Source organism: Chiloscyllium plagiosum, unplaced genomic scaffold (assembly GCF_037043375.1).
Source record: "Chiloscyllium plagiosum isolate Xiang-an unplaced genomic scaffold, Cpla_swu_hap1 HiC_scaffold_24, whole genome shotgun sequence".
Lineage (NCBI taxonomy): Eukaryota > Metazoa > Chordata > Chondrichthyes > Orectolobiformes > Hemiscylliidae > Chiloscyllium > Chiloscyllium plagiosum.
Genome location: NW_028270162.1, coordinates 15,668,097 through 15,693,458, shown reverse-complemented (window position 1 = coordinate 15,693,458; position 25,362 = coordinate 15,668,097). Strand labels below are relative to the sequence as shown.

The window sequence follows — 25,362 nt, the reverse complement described above, 5'->3', positions numbered from 1 at the left end:
CTTACTCTCCCTGCTTCCACAGGCCCTCAGAACTCACTCCCTCTGCCATCACAGGCCCTCAGAACACTCTCCCACTGCCACCGCAGGCCCTCAGAACACACTCAGACTGCCACCGCAGGCCCTCAGAACACACTCCCACTGCCACCGCAGGCCCTCAGAACACACTCCCACTGCCACCACAGGCCCTCAGCACTCACTCCCACTGCCAAGCAGGCACTCAGAATTCATTACCACTGCCACCTCAGGCCCTCAGAGCTCACTCCCACTGCTATCGCACACCCCTAGAACTCACTCCCACTGCCACTGCAGGCCCTCAGAACTCACTCCCACTGCTGCCACAGGCCCTCAGAATTCACTCCCACTGCCACCACAGGCCCTCAGAACTCACTCTTACTTCCAGCAAAGGGCCTCAGTATTCACTCCCACTGCCACCACAGGCCCTCAGAACTCACTTCCACTGCCACTGCAGGCCCTCAGAACTCACACCCACACTGCCATATCAGGCCCTCAGAACTCTCTCCCACTGCCACGTCAGGACCTCAGAACTCTCTCCTACTGCCACCACAGGCCCTCAGAACTCACTCCCACTGCCACCGCATGCCCTCAGAACTCACTCCCACTGCCACCACAGGCCCTCAGAACTCACTCCCACTGCCACCACAGGCCTTCACAACTCACTCCCACTGCCACCGTGGTCCCTCAGAATTCACTTCCACTGCCACCACAGGCCCTCAGAACTCACTCTTACTACCACCTCAGGCCCTCAGAACTCACTCCCACTGCCATGACAGGACCTCAGAACTCTCTCCCATTACCACCTCAGGCCCTCAGAACCCTCTCCCACTGCCACGACAGGACCTCAGAACTCTCTCCTACTGCCACCACAGGCCCTCAGAACTCACTCCCACTGCCACCGCATGCCCTCAGAACTCACTCCCACTGCCACCACGGGCCCTCAGAACTCACTCCCACTGCCACTGCATGCCCTCAGAACTCACTCCCACTGCCACCACAGGCCCTCAGAACTCACTCCCACTGCCACCACAGGCCCTCACAACTCACTCCCACTGCCACCGTGGACCCTCAGAACTCACTCCCACTGCCACCACAGGCCCTCAGAATCTATTCGCACTGCCACCGCAGGCCCTCAGAACTCACTACCACTGCCACCGCAGGCCCTCAGAATCTATTCGCACTGCCACCGCAGGCCCTCAGAACTCACTACCACTGCCACCACAGGCCCTCAGAATCTTTTGCACTGCCACCGCAGGCCCTCAGAACTCACTACCACTGCCACCGCAGGCCCTCAGAATCTACTCTCACTGCCACCACAGGCCCTCAGACCTCACTCCCACTGTCACCACAGGCCCTCAGAACTCACTCCCACTGCCACCGCAGGCCCTCAGAACTCACTCCCACTGCCACCGTGGACCCTCAGAACTCATTCCCACTGCCACCACAGGCCCTCAGAACTCACTCCCACTGCCACCACAGGCCCTCAGAACTCACTCTTACTTCCAGCAAAGGCCCTCAGTACTCACTCCCACTGCCACCACAGGCCCTCAGACCTCACTCCCACTGTCACCACAGGCCCTCAAAATCTACTCTCACTGCCACCGCAGGCCCTCAGAACTCACTCCCACTGCTGACACAGGCCCTCACAACTCACTCCCACTGCTATCGCAGGCCCTCAGAACTCACTCTCCCTGCTTCCACAGGCCCTCAGAACTCACTCCCTCTGCCACCACAGGCCCTCAGAACACTCTCCCACTGCCACCGCAGGCCCTCAGAACACACTCAGACTGCCACCGCAGGCCCTCAGAACACACTCCCACTGCCACCGCAGGCCCTCAGAACACACTCCCACTGCCACCACAGGCCCTCAGCACTCACTCCCACTGCCAAGCAGGCACTCAGAATTCATTACCACTGCCACCTCAGGCCCTCAGAGCTCACTCCCACTGCTATCGCACACCCCTAGAACTCACTCCCACTGCCACTGCAGGCCCTCAGAACTCACTCCCACTGCTGCCACAGGCCCTCAGAATTCACTCCCACTGCCACCACAGGCCCTCAGAACTCACTCCCACTGCCACTGCAGGCCCTCAGAACTCACTCCCACACTGCCATATCAGGCCCTCAGAACTCTCTCCCACTGCCACGTCAGGACCTCAGAACTCTCTCCTACTGCCACCACAGGCCCTCAGAACTCACTCCCACTGCCACCGCATGCCCTCAGAACTCACTCCCACTGCCACCACAGGCCCTCAGAACTCACTCCCACTGCCACCACAGGCCTTCACAACTCACTCCCACTGCCACCGTGGTCCCTCAGAATTCACTTCCACTGCCACCACAGGCCCTCAGAACTCACTCTTACTACCACCTCAGGCCCTCAGAACTCACTCCCACTGCCATGACAGGACCTCAGAACTCTCTCCCATTACCACCTCAGGCCCTCAGAACCCTCTCCCACTGCCACGACAGGACCTCAGAACTCTCTCCTACTGCCACCACAGGCCCTCAGAACTCACTCCCACTGCCACCGCATGCCCTCAGAACTCACTCCCACTGCCACCACGGGCCCTCAGAACTCACTCCCACTGCCACCACAGGCCCTCAGAGCTCACTCCCACTGCCACCACAGGCCCTCAGAATCTACTCTCACTGCCACCACAGGCCCTCAGACCTCACTCCCACTGCCACCACAGGCCCTCAGAATCTACTCTCACTGCCACCACAGGCCCTCAGAACTCACTCCCTCTGCCACCACAGGCCCTCAGAACACTCTCCAACTGCCACCGCAGGCCCTCAGAACACACTCTCACTGCCACCGCAGGCCCTCAGAACTCACTCTCACTGCTTCCACAGGCCCTCAGAACTCACTCTCACTGCCACCGCAGGCTCTCAGAACACACTCCCACTGCCACCACAGGCCCTCAGAACTCACTCCCACTGCTACTGCTGGCCCTCAGAACTCACTCCCACTGCCAAGCAGGCACTCAGAATTCATTACCACTGCCACCTCAGGCCCTCAGAGCTCACTCCCACTGCTATCGCAGACCCTCTGAACTCACTCCCACTGCCACCAATATGCTCAGAACGCACTCCCACCGCCACTGCAGGCCCTCAGAACTCACTCCCACTGCTGCCACAGGCCCTCAGAATTCACTCCCACTGCCACCACAGGCCCTCAGAACTCACTCTTACTCCCAGCAAAGGCCCTCAGAACTCACTCCCACTACCACCTCAGGCCCTCAGAACTCACTCCCACTGCCATGACAGGACCTCAGAACTCTCTCCCATTACCACCTCAGGCCCTCAGAACTCACTCCCACTGCCACGACAGGACCTCAGAACTCTCTCCTACTGCCACCACAGGCCCTCAGAACTCACTCCCACTGCCACCGCATGCCCTCAGAACTCACTCCCACTGCCACCACAGGCCCTCAGAACTCACTCCCACTGCCACCACAGGCCCTCAGAACTCACTCTTACTTCCAGCAAAGGCCCTCAGTACTCACTCCCACTGCCACCACAGGCCCTCAGACCTCACTCCCACTGTCACCACAGGCCCTCAGAATCTACTCTCACTGCCACCGCAGGCCCTCAGAACTCACTCCCACTGCTGACACAGGCCCTCACAACTCACTCCCACTGCTATCGCAGGCCCTCAGAACTCACTCTCCCTGCTTCCACAGGCCCTCAGAACTCACTCCCTCTGCCACCACAGGCCCTCAGAACACTCTCCCACTGCCACCGCAGGCCTTCAGAACACACTCAGACTGCCACCGCAGGCCCTCAGAACACACTCCCACTGCCACCGCAGGCCCTCAGAACACACTCCCACTGCCACCACAGGCCCTCAGCACTCACTCCCACTGCCAAGCAGGCACTCAGAATTCATTACCACTGCCACCTCAGGCCCTCAGAGCTCACTCCCACTGCTATCGCACACCCCTAGAACTCACTCCCACTGCCACTGCAGGCCCTCAGAACTCACTCCCACTGCTGCCACAGGCCCTCAGAATTCACTCCCACTGCCACCACAGGCCCTCAGAACTCACTCTTACTTCCAGCAAAGGGCCTCAGTATTCACTCCCACTGCCACCACAGGCCCTCAGAACTCACTTCCACTGCCACTGCAGGCCCTCAGAACTCACACCCACACTGCCATATCAGGCCCTCAGAACTCTCTCCCACTGCCACGTCAGGACCTCAGAACTCTCTCCTACTGCCACCACAGGCCCTCAGAACTCACTCCCACTGCCACCGCATGCCCTCAGAACTCACTCCCACTGCCACCACAGGCCCTCAGAACTCACTCCCACTGCCACCACAGGCCTTCACAACTCACTCCCACTGCCACCGTGGTCCCTCAGAATTCACTTCCACTGCCACCACAGGCCCTCAGAACTCACTCTTACTACCACCTCAGGCCCTCAGAACTCACTCCCACTGCCATGACAGGACCTCAGAACTCTCTCCCATTACCACCTCAGGCCCTCAGAACCCTCTCCCACTGCCACGACAGGACCTCAGAACTCTCTCCTACTGCCACCACAGGCCCTCAGAACTCACTCCCACTGCCACCGCATGCCCTCAGAACTCACTCCCACTGCCACCACGGGCCCTCAGAACTCACTCCCACTGCCACTGCATGCCCTCAGAACTCACTCCCACTGCCACCACAGGCCCTCAGAACTCACTCCCACTGCCACCACAGGCCCTCACAACTCACTCCCACTGCCACCGTGGACCCTCAGAACTCACTCCCACTGCCACCACAGGCCCTCAGAATCTATTCGCACTGCCACCGCAGGCCCTCAGAACTCACTACCACTGCCACCGCAGGCCCTCAGAATCTATTCGCACTGCCACCGCAGGCCCTCAGAACTCACTACCACTGCCACCACAGGCCCTCAGAATCTTTTGCACTGCCACCGCAGGCCCTCAGAACTCACTACCACTGCCACCGCAGGCCCTCAGAATCTACTCTCACTGCCACCACAGGCCCTCAGACCTCACTCCCACTGTCACCACAGGCCCTCAGAACTCACTCCCACTGCCACCGCAGGCCCTCAGAACTCACTCCCACTGCCACCGTGGACCCTCAGAACTCATTCCCACTGCCACCACAGGCCCTCAGAACTCACTCCCACTGCCACCACAGGCCCTCAGAACTCACTCTTACTTCCAGCAAAGGCCCTCAGTACTCACTCCCACTGCCACCACAGGCCCTCAGACCTCACTCCCACTGTCACCACAGGCCCTCAAAATCTACTCTCACTGCCACCGCAGGCCCTCAGAACTCACTCCCACTGCTGACACAGGCCCTCACAACTCACTCCCACTGCTATCGCAGGCCCTCAGAACTCACTCTCCCTGCTTCCACAGGCCCTCAGAACTCACTCCCTCTGCCACCACAGGCCCTCAGAACACTCTCCCACTGCCACCGCAGGCCCTCAGAACACACTCAGACTGCCACCGCAGGCCCTCAGAACACACTCCCACTGCCACCGCAGGCCCTCAGAACACACTCCCACTGCCACCACAGGCCCTCAGCACTCACTCCCACTGCCAAGCAGGCACTCAGAATTCATTACCACTGCCACCTCAGGCCCTCAGAGCTCACTCCCACTGCTATCGCACACCCCTAGAACTCACTCCCACTGCCACTGCAGGCCCTCAGAACTCACTCCCACTGCTGCCACAGGCCCTCAGAATTCACTCCCACTGCCACCACAGGCCCTCAGAACTCACTCCCACTGCCACTGCAGGCCCTCAGAACTCACTCCCACACTGCCATATCAGGCCCTCAGAACTCTCTCCCACTGCCACGTCAGGACCTCAGAACTCTCTCCTACTGCCACCACAGGCCCTCAGAACTCACTCCCACTGCCACCGCATGCCCTCAGAACTCACTCCCACTGCCACCACAGGCCCTCAGAACTCACTCCCACTGCCACCACAGGCCTTCACAACTCACTCCCACTGCCACCGTGGTCCCTCAGAATTCACTTCCACTGCCACCACAGGCCCTCAGAACTCACTCTTACTACCACCTCAGGCCCTCAGAACTCACTCCCACTGCCATGACAGGACCTCAGAACTCTCTCCCATTACCACCTCAGGCCCTCAGAACCCTCTCCCACTGCCACGACAGGACCTCAGAACTCTCTCCTACTGCCACCACAGGCCCTCAGAACTCACTCCCACTGCCACCGCATGCCCTCAGAACTCACTCCCACTGCCACCACGGGCCCTCAGAACTCACTCCCACTGCCACCACAGGCCCTCAGAGCTCACTCCCACTGCCACCACAGGCCCTCAGAATCTACTCTCACTGCCACCACAGGCCCTCAGACCTCACTCCCACTGCCACCACAGGCCCTCAGAATCTACTCTCACTGCCACCACAGGCCCTCAGAACTCACTCCCTCTGCCACCACAGGCCCTCAGAACACTCTCCAACTGCCACCGCAGGCCCTCAGAACACACTCTCACTGCCACCGCAGGCCCTCAGAACTCACTCTCACTGCTTCCACAGGCCCTCAGAACTCACTCTCACTGCCACCGCAGGCTCTCAGAACACACTCCCACTGCCACCACAGGCCCTCAGAACTCACTCCCACTGCTACTGCTGGCCCTCAGAACTCACTCCCACTGCCAAGCAGGCACTCAGAATTCATTACCACTGCCACCTCAGGCCCTCAGAGCTCACTCCCACTGCTATCGCAGACCCTCTGAACTCACTCCCACTGCCACCAATATGCTCAGAACGCACTCCCACCGCCACTGCAGGCCCTCAGAACTCACTCCCACTGCTGCCACAGGCCCTCAGAATTCACTCCCACTGCCACCACAGGCCCTCAGAACTCACTCTTACTCCCAGCAAAGGCCCTCAGAACTCACTCCCACTGCCACCACTGGCCCTCAGAACTCACTCCCACTGCCACTGCAGGCCCTCAGAACTCACTCCCACACTGCCACCACAGACCCTCAGAACTCACTCCCACTACCACCTCAGGCCCTCAGAACTCACTCCCACTGCCATGACAGGACCTCAGAACTCTCTCCCATTACCACCTCAGGCCCTCAGAACTCACTCCCACTGCCACGACAGGACCTCAGAACTCTCTCCTACTGCCACCACAGGCCCTCAGAACTCACTCCCACTGCCACCGCATGCCCTCAGAACTCACTCCCACTGCCACCACAGGCCCTCAGAACTCACTCCCACTGCCACCACAGGCCCTCAGAACTCACTCTTACTTCCAGCAAAGGCCCTCAGTACTCACTCCCACTGCCACCACAGGCCCTCAGACCTCACTCCCACTGTCACCACAGGCCCTCAGAATCTACTCTCACTGCCACCGCAGGCCCTCAGAACTCACTCCCACTGCTGACACAGGCCCTCACAACTCACTCCCACTGCTATCGCAGGCCCTCAGAACTCACTCTCCCTGCTTCCACAGGCCCTCAGAACTCACTCCCTCTGCCACCACAGGCCCTCAGAACACTCTCCCACTGCCACCGCAGGCCTTCAGAACACACTCAGACTGCCACCGCAGGCCCTCAGAACACACTCCCACTGCCACCGCAGGCCCTCAGAACACACTCCCACTGCCACCACAGGCCCTCAGCACTCACTCCCACTGCCAAGCAGGCACTCAGAATTCATTACCACTGCCACCTCAGGCCCTCAGAGCTCACTCCCACTGCTATCGCACACCCCTAGAACTCACTCCCACTGCCACTGCAGGCCCTCAGAACTCACTCCCACTGCTGCCACAGGCCCTCAGAATTCACTCCCACTGCCACCACAGGCCCTCAGAACTCACTCTTACTTCCAGCAAAGGGCCTCAGTATTCACTCCCACTGCCACCACAGGCCCTCAGAACTCACTTCCACTGCCACTGCAGGCCCTCAGAACTCACACCCACACTGCCATATCAGGCCCTCAGAACTCTCTCCCACTGCCACGTCAGGACCTCAGAACTCTCTCCTACTGCCACCACAGGCCCTCAGAACTCACTCCCACTGCCACCGCATGCCCTCAGAACTCACTCCCACTGCCACCACAGGCCCTCAGAACTCACTCCCACTGCCACCACAGGCCTTCACAACTCACTCCCACTGCCACCGTGGTCCCTCAGAATTCACTTCCACTGCCACCACAGGCCCTCAGAACTCACTCTTACTACCACCTCAGGCCCTCAGAACTCACTCCCACTGCCATGACAGGACCTCAGAACTCTCTCCCATTACCACCTCAGGCCCTCAGAACCCTCTCCCACTGCCACGACAGGACCTCAGAACTCTCTCCTACTGCCACCACAGGCCCTCAGAACTCACTCCCACTGCCACCGCATGCCCTCAGAACTCACTCCCACTGCCACCACGGGCCCTCAGAACTCACTCCCACTGCCACTGCATGCCCTCAGAACTCACTCCCACTGCCACCACAGGCCCTCAGAACTCACTCCCACTGCCACCACAGGCCCTCACAACTCACTCCCACTGCCACCGTGGACCCTCAGAACTCACTCCCACTGCCACCACAGGCCCTCAGAATCTATTCGCACTGCCACCGCAGGCCCTCAGAACTCACTACCACTGCCACCGCAGGCCCTCAGAATCTATTCGCACTGCCACCGCAGGCCCTCAGAACTCACTACCACTGCCACCACAGGCCCTCAGAATCTTTTGCACTGCCACCGCAGGCCCTCAGAACTCACTACCACTGCCACCGCAGGCCCTCAGAATCTACTCTCACTGCCACCACAGGCCCTCAGACCTCACTCCCACTGTCACCACAGGCCCTCAGAACTCACTCCCACTGCCACCGCAGGCCCTCAGAACTCACTCCCACTGCCACCGTGGACCCTCAGAACTCATTCCCACTGCCACCACAGGCCCTCAGAACTCACTCCCACTGCCACCACAGGCCCTCAGAACTCACTCTTACTTCCAGCAAAGGCCCTCAGTACTCACTCCCACTGCCACCACAGGCCCTCAGACCTCACTCCCACTGTCACCACAGGCCCTCAAAATCTACTCTCACTGCCACCGCAGGCCCTCAGAACTCACTCCCACTGCTGACACAGGCCCTCACAACTCACTCCCACTGCTATCGCAGGCCCTCAGAACTCACTCTCCCTGCTTCCACAGGCCCTCAGAACTCACTCCCTCTGCCACCACAGGCCCTCAGAACACTCTCCCACTGCCACCGCAGGCCCTCAGAACACACTCAGACTGCCACCGCAGGCCCTCAGAACACACTCCCACTGCCACCGCAGGCCCTCAGAACACACTCCCACTGCCACCACAGGCCCTCAGCACTCACTCCCACTGCCAAGCAGGCACTCAGAATTCATTACCACTGCCACCTCAGGCCCTCAGAGCTCACTCCCACTGCTATCGCACACCCCTAGAACTCACTCCCACTGCCACTGCAGGCCCTCAGAACTCACTCCCACTGCTGCCACAGGCCCTCAGAATTCACTCCCACTGCCACCACAGGCCCTCAGAACTCACTCCCACTGCCACTGCAGGCCCTCAGAACTCACTCCCACACTGCCATATCAGGCCCTCAGAACTCTCTCCCACTGCCACGTCAGGACCTCAGAACTCTCTCCTACTGCCACCACAGGCCCTCAGAACTCACTCCCACTGCCACCGCATGCCCTCAGAACTCACTCCCACTGCCACCACAGGCCCTCAGAACTCACTCCCACTGCCACCACAGGCCTTCACAACTCACTCCCACTGCCACCGTGGTCCCTCAGAATTCACTTCCACTGCCACCACAGGCCCTCAGAACTCACTCTTACTACCACCTCAGGCCCTCAGAACTCACTCCCACTGCCATGACAGGACCTCAGAACTCTCTCCCATTACCACCTCAGGCCCTCAGAACCCTCTCCCACTGCCACGACAGGACCTCAGAACTCTCTCCTACTGCCACCACAGGCCCTCAGAACTCACTCCCACTGCCACCGCATGCCCTCAGAACTCACTCCCACTGCCACCACGGGCCCTCAGAACTCACTCCCACTGCCACCACAGGCCCTCAGAGCTCACTCCCACTGCCACCACAGGCCCTCAGAATCTACTCTCACTGCCACCACAGGCCCTCAGACCTCACTCCCACTGCCACCACAGGCCCTCAGAATCTACTCTCACTGCCACCACAGGCCCTCAGAACTCACTCCCTCTGCCACCACAGGCCCTCAGAACACTCTCCAACTGCCACCGCAGGCCCTCAGAACACACTCTCACTGCCACCGCAGGCCCTCAGAACTCACTCTCACTGCTTCCACAGGCCCTCAGAACTCACTCTCACTGCCACCGCAGGCTCTCAGAACACACTCCCACTGCCACCACAGGCCCTCAGAACTCACTCCCACTGCTACTGCTGGCCCTCAGAACTCACTCCCACTGCCAAGCAGGCACTCAGAATTCATTACCACTGCCACCTCAGGCCCTCAGAGCTCACTCCCACTGCTATCGCAGACCCTCTGAACTCACTCCCACTGCCACCAATATGCTCAGAACGCACTCCCACCGCCACTGCAGGCCCTCAGAACTCACTCCCACTGCTGCCACAGGCCCTCAGAATTCACTCCCACTGCCACCACAGGCCCTCAGAACTCACTCTTACTCCCAGCAAAGGCCCTCAGAACTCACTCCCACTGCCACCACTGGCCCTCAGAACTCACTCCCACTGCCACTGCAGGCCCTCAGAACTCACTCCCACACTGCCACCACAGACCCTCAGAACTCACTCCCACTACCACCTCAGGCCCTCAGAACTCACTCCCACTGCCATGACAGGACCTCAGAACTCTCTCCCATTACCACCTCAGGCCCTCAGAACTCACTCCCACTGCCACGACAGGACCTCAGAACTCTCTCCTACTGCCACCACAGGCCCTCAGAACTCACTCCCACTGCCACCGCATGCCCTCAGAACTCACTCCCACTGCCACCACAGGCCCTCAGAACTCACTCCCACTGCCACTGCATGCCCTAAGAACTCACTCCCACTGCCACCACAGGCCCTCAGAACTCACTCCCACTGCCACCACAGGCCCTCACAACTCACTCCCACTGCCACCGTGGACCCTCAGAACTCACTCCCACTGCCACCACAGGCCCTCAGTATCTATTCGCACTGCCACCGCAGGCCCTCAGAACTCACTACCACTGCCACCGCAGGCCCTCAGAATCTATTCGCACTGCCACCGCAAGCCCTCAGAACTCACTACCACTGCCACCACAGGCCCTCAGAATCTATTCGCACTGCCACCGCAGGCCCTCAGAATCTACTCTCACTGCCACACAGGCCCTCAGACCTCACTCCCACTGTCACCACAGGCCCTCAGAACTCACTCCCACTGCCACCGTTGACCCTCAGAACTCACTCCCACTGCCACCACAGGCCCTCAGAACTCACTCCCACTGCCACCACAGGCCCTCAGAACTCACTCTTACTTCCAGCAAAGGCCCTCAGTACTCACTCCCACTGCCACCACAGGCCCTCAGACCTCACTCCCACTGTCACCACAGGCCCTCAGAATCTACTCTCACTGCCACCGCAGGCCCTCAGAACTCACTCCCACTGCTGACACAGGCCCTCACAACTCACTCCCACTGCTATCGCAGGCCCTCAGAACTCACTCTCCCTGCTTCCACAGGCCCTCAGAACTCACTCCCTCTGCCACCACAGGCCCTCAGAACACTCTCCCACTGCCACCGCAGGCCTTCAGAACACACTCAGACTGCCACCGCAGGCCCTCAGAACACACTCCCACTGCCACCGCAGGCCCTCAGAACACACTCCCACTGCCACCACAGGCCCTCAGCACTCACTCCCACTGCCAAGCAGGCACTCAGAATTCATTACCACTGCCACCTCAGGCCCTCAGAGCTCACTCCCACTGCTATCGCACACCCCTAGAACTCACTCCCACTGCCACTGCAGGCCCTCAGAACTCACTCCCACTGCTGCCACAGGCCCTCAGAATTCACTCCCACTGCCACCACAGGCCCTCAGAACTCACTCTTACTTCCAGCAAAGGGCCTCAGTATTCACTCCCACTGCCACCACAGGCCCTCAGAACTCACTTCCACTGCCACTGCAGGCCCTCAGAACTCACACCCACACTGCCATATCAGGCCCTCAGAACTCTCTCCCACTGCCACGTCAGGACCTCAGAACTCTCTCCTACTGCCACCACAGGCCCTCAGAACTCACTCCCACTGCCACCGCATGCCCTCAGAACTCACTCCCACTGCCACCACAGGCCCTCAGAACTCACTCCCACTGCCACCACAGGCCTTCACAACTCACTCCCACTGCCACCGTGGTCCCTCAGAATTCACTTCCACTGCCACCACAGGCCCTCAGAACTCACTCTTACTACCACCTCAGGCCCTCAGAACTCACTCCCACTGCCATGACAGGACCTCAGAACTCTCTCCCATTACCACCTCAGGCCCTCAGAACCCTCTCCCACTGCCACGACAGGACCTCAGAACTCTCTCCTACTGCCACCACAGGCCCTCAGAACTCACTCCCACTGCCACCGCATGCCCTCAGAACTCACTCCCACTGCCACCACGGGCCCTCAGAACTCACTCCCACTGCCACTGCATGCCCTCAGAACTCACTCCCACTGCCACCACAGGCCCTCAGAACTCACTCCCACTGCCACCACAGGCCCTCACAACTCACTCCCACTGCCACCGTGGACCCTCAGAACTCACTCCCACTGCCACCACAGGCCCTCAGAATCTATTCGCACTGCCACCGCAGGCCCTCAGAACTCACTACCACTGCCACCGCAGGCCCTCAGAATCTATTCGCACTGCCACCGCAGGCCCTCAGAACTCACTACCACTGCCACCACAGGCCCTCAGAATCTTTTGCACTGCCACCGCAGGCCCTCAGAACTCACTACCACTGCCACCGCAGGCCCTCAGAATCTACTCTCACTGCCACCACAGGCCCTCAGACCTCACTCCCACTGTCACCACAGGCCCTCAGAACTCACTCCCACTGCCACCGCAGGCCCTCAGAACTCACTCCCACTGCCACCGTGGACCCTCAGAACTCATTCCCACTGCCACCACAGGCCCTCAGAACTCACTCCCACTGCCACCACAGGCCCTCAGAACTCACTCTTACTTCCAGCAAAGGCCCTCAGTACTCACTCCCACTGCCACCACAGGCCCTCAGACCTCACTCCCACTGTCACCACAGGCCCTCAAAATCTACTCTCACTGCCACCGCAGGCCCTCAGAACTCACTCCCACTGCTGACACAGGCCCTCACAACTCACTCCCACTGCTATCGCAGGCCCTCAGAACTCACTCTCCCTGCTTCCACAGGCCCTCAGAACTCACTCCCTCTGCCACCACAGGCCCTCAGAACACTCTCCCACTGCCACCGCAGGCCCTCAGAACACACTCAGACTGCCACCGCAGGCCCTCAGAACACACTCCCACTGCCACCGCAGGCCCTCAGAACACACTCCCACTGCCACCACAGGCCCTCAGCACTCACTCCCACTGCCAAGCAGGCACTCAGAATTCATTACCACTGCCACCTCAGGCCCTCAGAGCTCACTCCCACTGCTATCGCACACCCCTAGAACTCACTCCCACTGCCACTGCAGGCCCTCAGAACTCACTCCCACTGCTGCCACAGGCCCTCAGAATTCACTCCCACTGCCACCACAGGCCCTCAGAACTCACTCTTACTTCCAGCAAAGGGCCTCAGTACTCACTCCCACTGCCACCACAGGCCCTCAGAACTCACTCCCACTGCCACTGCAGGCCCTCAGAACTCACTCCCACACTGCCATATCAGGCCCTCAGAACTCTCTCCCACTGCCACGTCAGGACCTCAGAACTCTCTCCTACTGCCACCACAGGCCCTCAGAACTCACTCCCACTGCCACCGCATGCCCTCAGAACTCACTCCCACTGCCACCACAGGCCCTCAGAACTCACTCCCACTGCCACCACAGGCCTTCACAACTCACTCCCACTGCCACCGTGGTCCCTCAGAATTCACTTCCACTGCCACCACAGGCCCTCAGAACTCACTCTTACTACCACCTCAGGCCCTCAGAACTCACTCCCACTGCCATGACAGGACCTCAGAACTCTCTCCCATTACCACCTCAGGCCCTCAGAACCCTCTCCCACTGCCACGACAGGACCTCAGAACTCTCTCCTACTGCCACCACAGGCCCTCAGAACTCACTCCCACTGCCACCGCATGCCCTCAGAACTCACTCCCACTGCCACCACGGGCCCTCAGAACTCACTCCCACTGCCACTGCATGCCCTCAGAACTCACTCCCACTGCCACCACAGGCCCTCAGAACTCACTCCCACTGCCACCACAGGCCCTCACAACTCACTCCCACTGCCACCGTGGACCCTCAGAACTCACTCCCACTGCCACACAGGCCCTCAGAATCTATTCGCACTGCCACCGCAGGCCCTCAGAACTCACTACCACTGCCACCGCAGGCCCTCAGAATCTATTCGCACTGCCACCGCAGGCCCTCAGAACTCACTACCACTGCCACCACAGGCCCTCAGAATCTTTTGCACTGCCACCGCAGGCCCTCAGAACTCACTACCACTGCCACCGCAGGCCCTCAGAATCTACTCTCACTGCCACCACAGGCCCTCAGACCTCACTCCCACTGTCACCACAGGCCCTCAGAACTCACTCCCACTGCCACCGCAGGCCCTCAGAACTCACTCCCACTGCCACCGTGGACCCTCAGAACTCACTCCCACTGCCACCACAGGCCCTCAGAACTCACTCCCACTGCCACCACAGGCCCTCAGAACTCACTCTTACTTCCAGCAAAGGCCCTCAGTACTCACTCCCACTGCCACCACAGGCCCTCAGACCTCACTCCCACTGTCACCACAGGCCCTCAAAATCTACTCTCACTGCCACCGCAGGCCCTCAGAACTCACTCCCACTGCTGACACAGGCCCTCACAACTCACTCCCACTGCTATCGCAGGCCCTCAGAACTCACTCTCCCTGCTTCCACAGGCCCTCAGAACTCACTCCCTCTGCCACCACAGGCCCTCAGAACACTCTCCCACTGCCACCGCAGGCCCTCAGAACACACTCAGACTGCCACCGCAGGCCCTCAGAACACACTCCCACTGCCACCGCAGGCCCTCAGAACACACTCCCACTGCCACCACAGGCCCTCAGCACTCACTCCCACTGCCAAGCAGGCACTCAGAATTCATTACCACTGCCACCTCAGGCCCTCAGAGCTCACTCCCACTGCTATCGCACACCCCTAGAACTCACTCCCACTGCCACTGCAGGCCCTCAGAACTCACTCCCACTGCTGCCACAGGCCCTCAGAACTCACTCTTACTTCCAGCAAAGGGCCTCAGTACTCACTCCCACTGCCACCACAGGCCCTCAGAACTCACTCCCACTGCCACTGCAGGCCCTCAGAACTCACTCCCACACTGCCATATCAGGCCCTCAGAACTCTCTCCCACTGCCACGTCAGGACCTCAGAACTCTCTCCTACTGCCACCACAGGCCCTCAGAACTCACTCCCACTGCCACCGCATGCCCTCAGAACTCACTCCCACTGCCACCACAGGCCCTCAGAACTCACTCCCACTGCCACCGCAGTCCCTCACAACTCACTCCCACTGCCACCGTGGTCCCTCAGAATTCACTTCCACTGCCACCACAGGCCCTCAGAACTCACTCTTACTTCCAGCAAAGGCCCTCAGAACTCACTGCCACCGCAGGCCCTCAGAATCTACTCTCACTGCCACCACAGGCCCTCAGACCTCACTCCCACTGTCACCACAGGCCCTCAGAATCTACTCTCACTGCCACCGCAGGCCCTCAGAACTCACTCCCACTACCGACACAGGCCCTCACAACTCACTCCCACTGCTATCGCAGGCCCTCAGAGCTCACTCTCACTGCTTCCACAGGCCCTCAGAACTCACTCCCTCTGCCACCACAGGCCCTCAGAACACTCTCCCACTGCCACCGCAGGCCCTCAGAACACACTCTCACTGCCACCGCAGGCCCTCAGAACACACTCCCACTGCCACCACAGGCCCTCAGAACACACTCCCACTGCCACCACTGGCCCTCAGAACTCACTCTTACTTCCAGCAAAGGCCCTCAGTACTCACTCCCACTGCCACCACAGGCCCTCAGAGCTCACTCCCACTGCCACCGCAGGCCCTCAGAATCTACTCTCACTGCCACCGCAGGCCCTCAGAACTCACTCCCACTGCCGACACAGGCCCTCACAACTCACTCCCACTGCTATCGCAGGCCCTCAGAACTCACTCTCACTGCTTCCACAGGCCCTCAGAACTCACTCTCACTGCCACCGCAGGCTCTCAGAACACACTCCCACTGCCACCACAGGCCCTCAGAACTCACTCCCACTGCCACCACAGGCCCTCAGAACTCACTCCTACTGCTACCGCTGGCCCTCAGAACTCACTCCCCCTGCCAAGCAGGCACTCAGAATTCATTACCACTGCCACCTCAGGCCCTCAGAGCTCACTCCCACTGCTATCCCAGACCCTCTGAATTCACTCCCACTGCCACCAATATGCTCAGAACGCACTCCCACCGCCACTGCAGGCCCTCAGAACTCACTCCCACTGCTGCCACAGGCCCTCAGAATTCACTCCCACTGCCACCACAGGCCCTCAGAACTCACTCTTATTCCCAGCAAAGGCCCTCAGAACTCACCCACACTGCCACCACAGGCCCTCAGAACTCACTCCCACTGCCACTGCAGGCCCTCAGAACTCACTCCCACACTGCCACCACAGACCCTCAGAACCCACTCCCACTACCACGTCAGGCCCTCAGAACTCACTCCCACTGCCATGACAGGACCTCAGAACTCTCTCCCATTACCACCTCAGGCCCTCAGAACTCACTCCCACTGCCACGACAGGACCTCAGAACTCTCTCCTACTGCCACCACAGGCCCTCAGAACTCACTCCCACTGCCACCGCATGCCCTCAGAACTCACTCCCACTGCCACCACAGGCCCTCAGAACTCACTCCCACTGCCACTGCATGCCCTAAGAACTCACTCCCACTGCCACCACAGGCCCTCAGAACTCACTCCCACTGCCACCACAGGCCCTCACAACTCACTCCCACTGCCACCGTGGACCCTCAGAACTCACTCCCACTGCCACCACAGGCCCTCAGAATCTATTCGCACTGCCACCGCAGGCCCTCAGAACTCACTACCACTGCCACCGCAGGCCCTCAGAATCTATTCGCACTGCCACCGCAGGCCCTCAGAACTCACTACCACTGCCACCACAGGCCCTCAGAATCTATTCGCACTGCCACCGCAGGCCCTCAGAACTCACTACCACTGCCACCGCAGGCCCTCAGAATCTACTCTCACTGCCACCACAGGCCCTCAGACCTCACTCCCACTGTCACCACAGGCCCTCAGAACTCACTCCCACTGCCACCGCAGGCCCTCAGAACTCACTCCCACTGCCGCCACAGGCCCTCAGAATCTACTCTCACTGCCACCGCAGCCCCTCAGAACTCACTCCCACTGCCACCGCATGCCCTCAGAACTCACTCCCACTGCCACCACAGGCCCTCAGAACTCACTCCCACTGCCACCACAGGCCCTCAGAACTCATTCCCACTGCCACCGTGGACCCTCAGAACTCACTCCCACTGCCACCACAGGCCCTCAGAACTCACTCTTACTTCCAGCAAAGGCCCTCAGTACTCACTCCCACTGCCACCACAGGCCCTCAGAACTCACTCCCACTGCCACCGCTGGCCCTCAGAACTCACTCCCACTGCCACCGCAGGCCCTCAGAACTCACTCCCACTGCCGCCACAGGCCCTCAGAATCTACTCTCACTGCCACCGCAGCCCCTCAGAACTCACTCCCACTGCCACCGCATGCCCTCAGAACTCACTTCCACTGCCACCACAGGCCCTCAGAACTCACTCCCACTGCCACCGCATGCCCTCAGAACTCACTTCCACTGCCACCACAGGCCCTCAGAACTCTCTCCCACTGCCGCCACAGGCCCTCACAATCTACACTCACTGCCACCGCAGGCCCTCAGAACTCACTCCTTGAGTCTAATGCTACTGCTGCTGAATCCTGGAACATGCCTCCCCGCCTCATTGTGTCATTCTGCTTCTGCCATTGCCCCATCGAAGATTGGAAGCAAAATGTAAAAAGTAAAAAAGCAAAATTAAAATTTTAAAAAGTAGATGGAACGAGACGAGCCCTGGGCTCAGCAGCCCCAAACAAAGAGATCGTTTAGATTAAACTACTTTATCAGATGGGTTTTTTTCTGACAATTGACAACAGTTTAATGGTCATCATTAGCATCATTTCCAGATTCTTAGTAAATGCAAGAAGCACCATCTGCCTAGGCTAGATTTGAACCTGGGTCTCTGGATTAATAGTATTCAGATAATACCACTTTTTATAAGGAAGAGATAGAGGCACTAGAGAGGATGCAAAAAAGAAAAGAATTTCAGGAACAATGACAATGGCTTGAAAGATTATACCCAACAGGAGAGACTAAATAGAGTGGAAGTCTTTTGTCCAGTAAAGTGAAAACTGAAGGGTGACATGGGATAAGTGTCTTCGATCTTTTGAAAGGGATTTGGTTTTGTAGACATTGAGAAGATACTTTAACTTTTGAGTGAATCCGTAACTAAATGGCATGAATGTGAATGAATGCAATCAGGAATTCAGGAGAAAGTTATCTGAGAGTGGTAGAAATGTGGAACAAACTGCCACTAGGAGTAACATGAGGGTGGAGGAAGTTGACTATGTTGATGGAGATCGGAGCAGGGGAGAAGGGGATGCATGAAGAACAAGTGGGGAGGGTTGAGTGGAGGATAAAAGCCTGCATGGATCTGTCAGGCCAAATGGCCTGCCTCTGTGCTGTTTAAGACCATGTACCATTTAGATGCAATGGAAGAGACAGCAAGTCAGACTCGGCCAGGCATTGCCAGAGACAGATAAATATCTCGACAGTGGAAGGAGCAAAGACAAACTGCCTTGAGTAAAATCAGAAGTCAATTTCAATTTGCTTGCAAGTGAAGAACTCTATCAGGTTGTCAGAAACAGTCGTTCAATTTGTACACTCCCATAATAGCTTTTCAGATGGCAAGAAAGTGATTTAAAATGTGTATCTCACGACGGTGCAAGAATTGATTCTTCACTTCAGAATAGGACTTGTTTGTATCTATTGGCATTTCGGAGAATGATACATGATCATGGATGCAGAGCGGGGAGTAGGTCAAACTCAATCATTTCTTCAATGAGGCTGTCACGATAGGCTAAATGACAATCCGGTCAACATCCAATCCAAACTGGATTCTGCTGATTCGTTTGCTTAAGGTTAAAGGAGAAGCGGGGGCATTTATCGGGTGCACCTGCCCCTATCCCCAACTGTCTAGGTTCCTCACTGAGTCAGCACTGGGTTACATGCATTTGCACCTCCGCAGAACAACCTATATTCCCCTCCCGAAAACAGGCCCTCCCGCCCACTACCATCTGAAAAGACAACAAGCATAGAGGGGCAGTGTCAAAGGACCTCAGTTGTGACTTTGTCTTTTGCCACTGCATTTCTGTAAGAGGAGTGCAAACCTGATGAGAAAGATCCTGACACGGACTTGGAGGAGAAATAGAAAAGGATTTTGTAGGTGACAAAACATTGAAGTAGTTTGGAAAGGAAAGGAAGGCTGGAATTGGAAATTTAATTTGCCAGGACTGTGGTAATGGTAAGGTCCTGGGGAGTGTTGCCGAACAAGCGGGTGCGGGTTAATAATTCCTTGAAAGTGGAATCGTAGGTAGACAGGTTAGTGAAGAAGGTGTTTGGTATGCTTGTTTTTATTGGTCAGTGCATTGAATATAGGAATTGGGAGATCATGTTGTGGCTGTACAGGACATTGGACTTTTGGAACACTGTGTTCAACTCTGGTCTCCCTACTATAGGAAAAATATTGTGAAATTTGAAAGAGTTCAGAAAAGATTTAAAAGGATATTACAGAAATTGGGGAGTTTAAGCTATTGGGAGACGCTGAACAGGCTGGGGCTATTTTCCCTGGAATGTCGGAGGCTGAGGGCTGACCTTATGGAGGTTTATAAAATCACGAGGGGCATGGATAGGATGAATAGTCAAAAAGATTTCACCAGGGTAAGGGAGTCCAAAACTAAAGGATGTAGGTTTAAGGTGAGAGGGGAAAGATTTAAAAAGGGACCTATGGGACAACTTTTTCATGCAGAAGATGGTGGTGTGTATGGAATGAACTGGCAGAGGAGGTGGTGGAGGCTAATGCAATTACAACATCTAAAAGGCATCTGAATGGGTATATGAATAGGAGAAAGTGAGGACTGCAGATGCTGGAGATCAGAGCTGAAAATGTGTTGCTGGAAAAGTGCAGCAGGAGGGCAGCATCCAAGGAGCAGGAGAATCGACGTTTCGGGCATGAGCCCTTCTTCAGGATTTTATAGGTGACAAAACACTGAAGTAGTTTGGAAAGGAAAGGAATGCTGGAGTTGGAAATATTAATTTGCCAGGACTGTAATGGTAAGGTCCTGGGGAATGTTCCTGAAGAAGGGCTCATGCCCGAAACATCGATTCTCCTGCTCCTTGGATGCTGCCTGACCTGTTGCGCTTTTCCAGCATCACATTTTCAGCTGGGTATATGAATAGGAAGGCTTTAGCGGGATATGGGCCAAAAGCTGGCAAATGAGACTCAATTTAATTCAAGGTATATAGTCAGCATGGACAAATTTATCTGAAGGATCTGTTTCCATGCTGTGCATCTCTATGACTCTATGCAGCAATCACATTCAAGGGAGATGCTTCCACACTGAAAGAATAGTTTTACTTCAGACTCTAAATAGGTTCCATTGAACTAAAGTGAATCGATGTTACTGTGAATTATCTGATTTTTCTTCTGATTATTTCTATTTAACCTGTAAACACTCTGTTACTGCACTGCAGCATTTTTAATCTTGTGACTCCACCAGGCATAAATTTTTTCATGTATTTTGTTTGCAACTTGCTATTAACTTAAATGAGAGAATAATTGAAGGATTCTAAATGATTTTAAAAATCTGCCTTTGTCAACATTTTCACAAGTGTTCTTATGAATGTTCTGATCTCTCAGTAAATGTATCTCAGGCCTCAGAATCCATTCTCCCCTTCAGAAGGGTTTATGTCTGACCAATGTAAAGTCTATGTATTCATTTGCAGCCAGCTCTGATTGCTTTCCTCACATTTTTGGACCTACTTTTAGGATTGCTTTTGAGTTGTCAGCTTTTGCTCACTTTCAATCACCATGGATATCTGCACAGGAATCAAACACCAATCAGGACAGGATAGATTATGTTTATATTAGTGGAATGTTTCAGAAACCAGAGTTAGTCTTAAAGCCCCTTGGGCTTGCTCTGCCATTCAATAAGATCCTGGCTGATCTGCAATGACCGATCTTCTCAATTCTTTAAAAAAACAACAATCTACCTACCTATCCAGTGTTGGATATACTCAATGACTGGGGATCCACAGCCTTTCGAGGTAGAGAATTCCAACAATTCCGAACTCAAGTGAAGAAATTTCTGTTTAGTTCAGTCCTTTTATCTTGAGATTATGATCCCAAGTTGTAATCTTTTTAATTCTTTTCCTTGTGTCTAGCGACTGACAAAGCAACAAAGCATGTTCTGATGTCTGTTTCTCTGGCTGGTTTTCTGTAGAACAGGTTGCTTACGGTTATATCTTGAGGGGCACCATGCTGCATTAGACATGGCTCACTCTTATGGTCCACTATAGACCTACTGAAAGTTGATTCATAATTTGCACGGTGGCACATGGGCGACACAGTGGCACAATGGGCGGCACGGTGGCACATGGGCAGCACGGTGGCACAATGGGCGGCACGGTGGCACATGGGCGGCACGGTGGCACAGTGGTTAGCACTGCTGCCTCACAGCGCCAGAGACCCGGGTTCAATTCCCGACTCAGGCGACTGACTGTGTGGAGTTTGCACATTCTCCCCGTGTCTGCATGGGTTTCCTCCGGGTGCTCCGGTTTCCTCCCACAGTCCAAAGATGTGCAGGTCAGGTGAATTGGCCATGCTAAATTGCCCGTAGTGTTAGGTAAAATGGGCTACATGTATGGGTGGGTTGCGCTTCGGCGGGGCGGTGTGGACTTGTTGGGCCGAAGGGCCTGTTTCCACACTGTAAGTAATCTAATCTAATCTAATCTATTTTACAAACATGCCTTCCTTGAATATTGAATCCTGGAGGGGCTCAAACACAAACTTTCTGGCTCGGGGCAGATACACTACCCATTGCGCTAGAAGTTGAAGACTCCCCAGGCAGGCAAAACTGTCATACAGCTTTCACCATCTTGTGGTCATTTTCATCAGATCTGTTCTGACCATTTGTCAGCAGGCTGTAGTTGAAATTCATCTACCATGATTGAAAATGTTGCGATATTTCTACGTCCCTATATCTGTGTTCAACAAGTGCCTCTTAATAGAAACAGTAATGTTAAAGAGGGTGTTTTCAACAGTCAATTTAAGAAGGTTAAAGGTTTAGGAAATGATCATTTTCTAGAAGCAGTGGGATTTGTCAGAAGTGGAGACAATTTTGAAAACACAAAGGCAAAGGTTAAAAAAAAGCAAATCAATCTAATCCAATTCCCCTTGTTAATTATCCTGGAGAATAAGAGAATTAGATAATGTCAGTTCCAGTGATACAACCTGGAACTGCTCAGGGAGAAAGATTTGCATTTGTATCATACCCTTCAGCTAGTTAACTGTATTTCTGCGGAAATGTGATAGCCAATTTGTACAAAGCAAGTTCCTGCAACCAACCATGTGAAAATAAACAGATCATCTGTTTTTTGCGATCTTTCAAAAATGCTGCTTTTAAGCTCTGCTCTTTGTGACACTGTAATAACATGTACTGAATTAAACTGGGGAAAAGACTGAGGAAGGAGGGCAGACTTTCTTTCCTAAACAGCATTATTGAACCAGACAGGTTTTAAACAACAATCAATGATAGTTTCATAGTGAGCCTTCCCAGTTTTCCTGTGGTAGATGAAAACAAAATACTGCAGATGAAACTGGTGAAACTGGCAGCATTTGTGAAGAGAGAAACAGACTTGACATTTCTAGGGCAATTCTTCTTCAGAACCAAAAGATGTTGGATAACGCCTGGGAAGCTCACATTGTTCCCACTGGAAGCTGCAAGAATTCCCGATGCAATGATCCTCCATTCCAGAAGCATCCAAAATGTTTCCAAGAGTTTGTGGTAAGGCTGAAAAGGTGCAGGACATTGTCTTGGATCATTTAACTAGCAAGAACTTTTAATTAAAAGGAAAGATACTGCAAACATTAGAAATCTGAAAGAAATGCACTAGAAACACAGCAAGTTTGGCAGTATTTGTGGAGAGAGAGAAACAAGAGTTAATGTTTCATAAGGTTTCATAACTTCTCCAGAATCGGTTTTGACTCGAAACATGAACTCTGTTTCTATCTCATCAGATGCCAGCCAGCTGAATTTCTCCAGCATTTTCTGTGTTTGTTTTGCATCACTTGATAGGCTGACCCTGCTGCCAAAGGACTATACACCATAGAGCAGAATCTGAATTCAAATAGCTCTGGAATCCGTAATGCTGGAATGAATTCAGATGGGAAAGATGATGCTGGCAAGCATAATTCCCAGGATTACCTGAACTAGGAAAACAACCTAGAGGAGCCACACATTAAAAAAAAAGCTGCAAGACTAGCAACAAAAAATATTCAGCTTTATTGCAGTGTGGAACATCTTGACATCTATCTAATGTTCATCTTCCATTTATTCCTAAAGAATTGAGGGAAAGATTTCAAGTCCAACAAAGACAGGGACCTTTTACTTAGTGAAATATGCATCAATTATACCCCCCTATTGTACAGTGACACAGTTGTGAGGCCAACTAACAGAAAATTCAATCAGAGGCTGCTCTCACCTTGCAACACCAATAAAGCAATCTTATCGCTTAGAACTTTCACTCTTCATATACCGAGTCGCCAACACAAATACTCTTGTGCTTTGTTTAAAAAGGCCCCTCACGTTTTCAATCCCTGCACCATTTGATGGCTGCGCAATCAAGCATTGCACTTTGAGGAGTTACTGTTACTCGCACTGCTACCATTTTCTTCATTCTATAAAGTACTCTTCGCACACATCTAATCAAACTGGACCTCTGAACAGATGTACCATCATTATGTCTTAGAACTAACAGCTTATCACTTAAGAGCATAGACTGTCCCAGAGTCACAACTGATTACCCCGCAATGATTATCACTAAGAAATAGGTCGGCCGCCGATTATGGCACTGCTGTTTGTGGAATCTTGCTGTGCACATTTTGACTACTGCGCTTCCAAGATTACAGCGGTGACCACAATTCGAAAACAACTTCGTTGGCTGTAAGACGCTCTAAAACAATCTGAAGTTGTGAAGAGGCACAGTGTGAGTACATCTTCACTCTCTTCACCTGGTGCTCTGCACAATGTGGAATAAATGCCTCCTGACACAGCTGAGATACAGAACATAGGACATAGAACAATACAGCACAGAACAGGCCCTTCGGCCCACAATGCTGTGCCGAATATTTGTCCTAGCTTAAGCACCCATCCATGTACCTATCCAATTGCCACTTAAAGGTCGCCAATGATTCTGACTCTGCCACTCCCACAGGCAGCGCATTCCATACCCCCATCACTCTCTGGGTAAAGAACCTACCCCTGACATCCCCCCTATACCTTCCACCCTTCACCTTAAATTTATGTCCCCTTGTAACACTCTGTTGTACCCGGGGAAAAAGTCTCTAACTGTCTACTCTATCTATTCCCCGATCATCTTATAAACCTCCATCAAGTCACCCCTCATCCTTTGCCATTCCAATGAGAAAAGGCCTAGCACTCTCAACCTATCCTCGTACGACCTATTCTCCATTCCAGGCAACATCCTGGTAAATCTCCTCTGCACCCTCTCCAAAGCTTCCACATCTTTCCTGAAATGAGGCGACCAGAACTGCACACAGTACTCCAAATGTGGCCTAACCAAGGTCCTGTACAGCTGCAACATCACCTCACGACTCTTGAATTCAATCCCTCTGCTAATGAACGCTAATACACCATAGGTCTTCTTACAAGTTCTATCCACCCGAGTGGCAACTTTCAAAGAGCTATGAACATAGACCCCAAGATCCCTCTACTCCTCCACCTTACTAAGAACCCTACC

General features: G+C 55.1%; 1 protein-coding gene across 3 annotated transcripts in view; it reads right to left on the bottom strand.

Moving 5' to 3' along the window:
• LOC122562558 (small G protein signaling modulator 1-like) overlaps window positions 1–25,362 on the bottom strand; it is a 197,495-nt gene that overhangs the window by 145,947 nt on the left and 26,186 nt on the right. Inside the window, exon 1 of one of the 3 annotated variants that reach the window (XM_087999922.1) lies at window positions 21,599–21,849. The exons of the other annotated variants lie outside the window; for them this stretch is intronic. The gene's annotated coding sequence lies outside the window, so the exon portion shown is untranslated. Of the gene's footprint in view, window positions 1–21,598; window positions 21,850–25,362 lie in introns of those variants that run through there. 3 annotated transcript variants of the gene reach the window in all.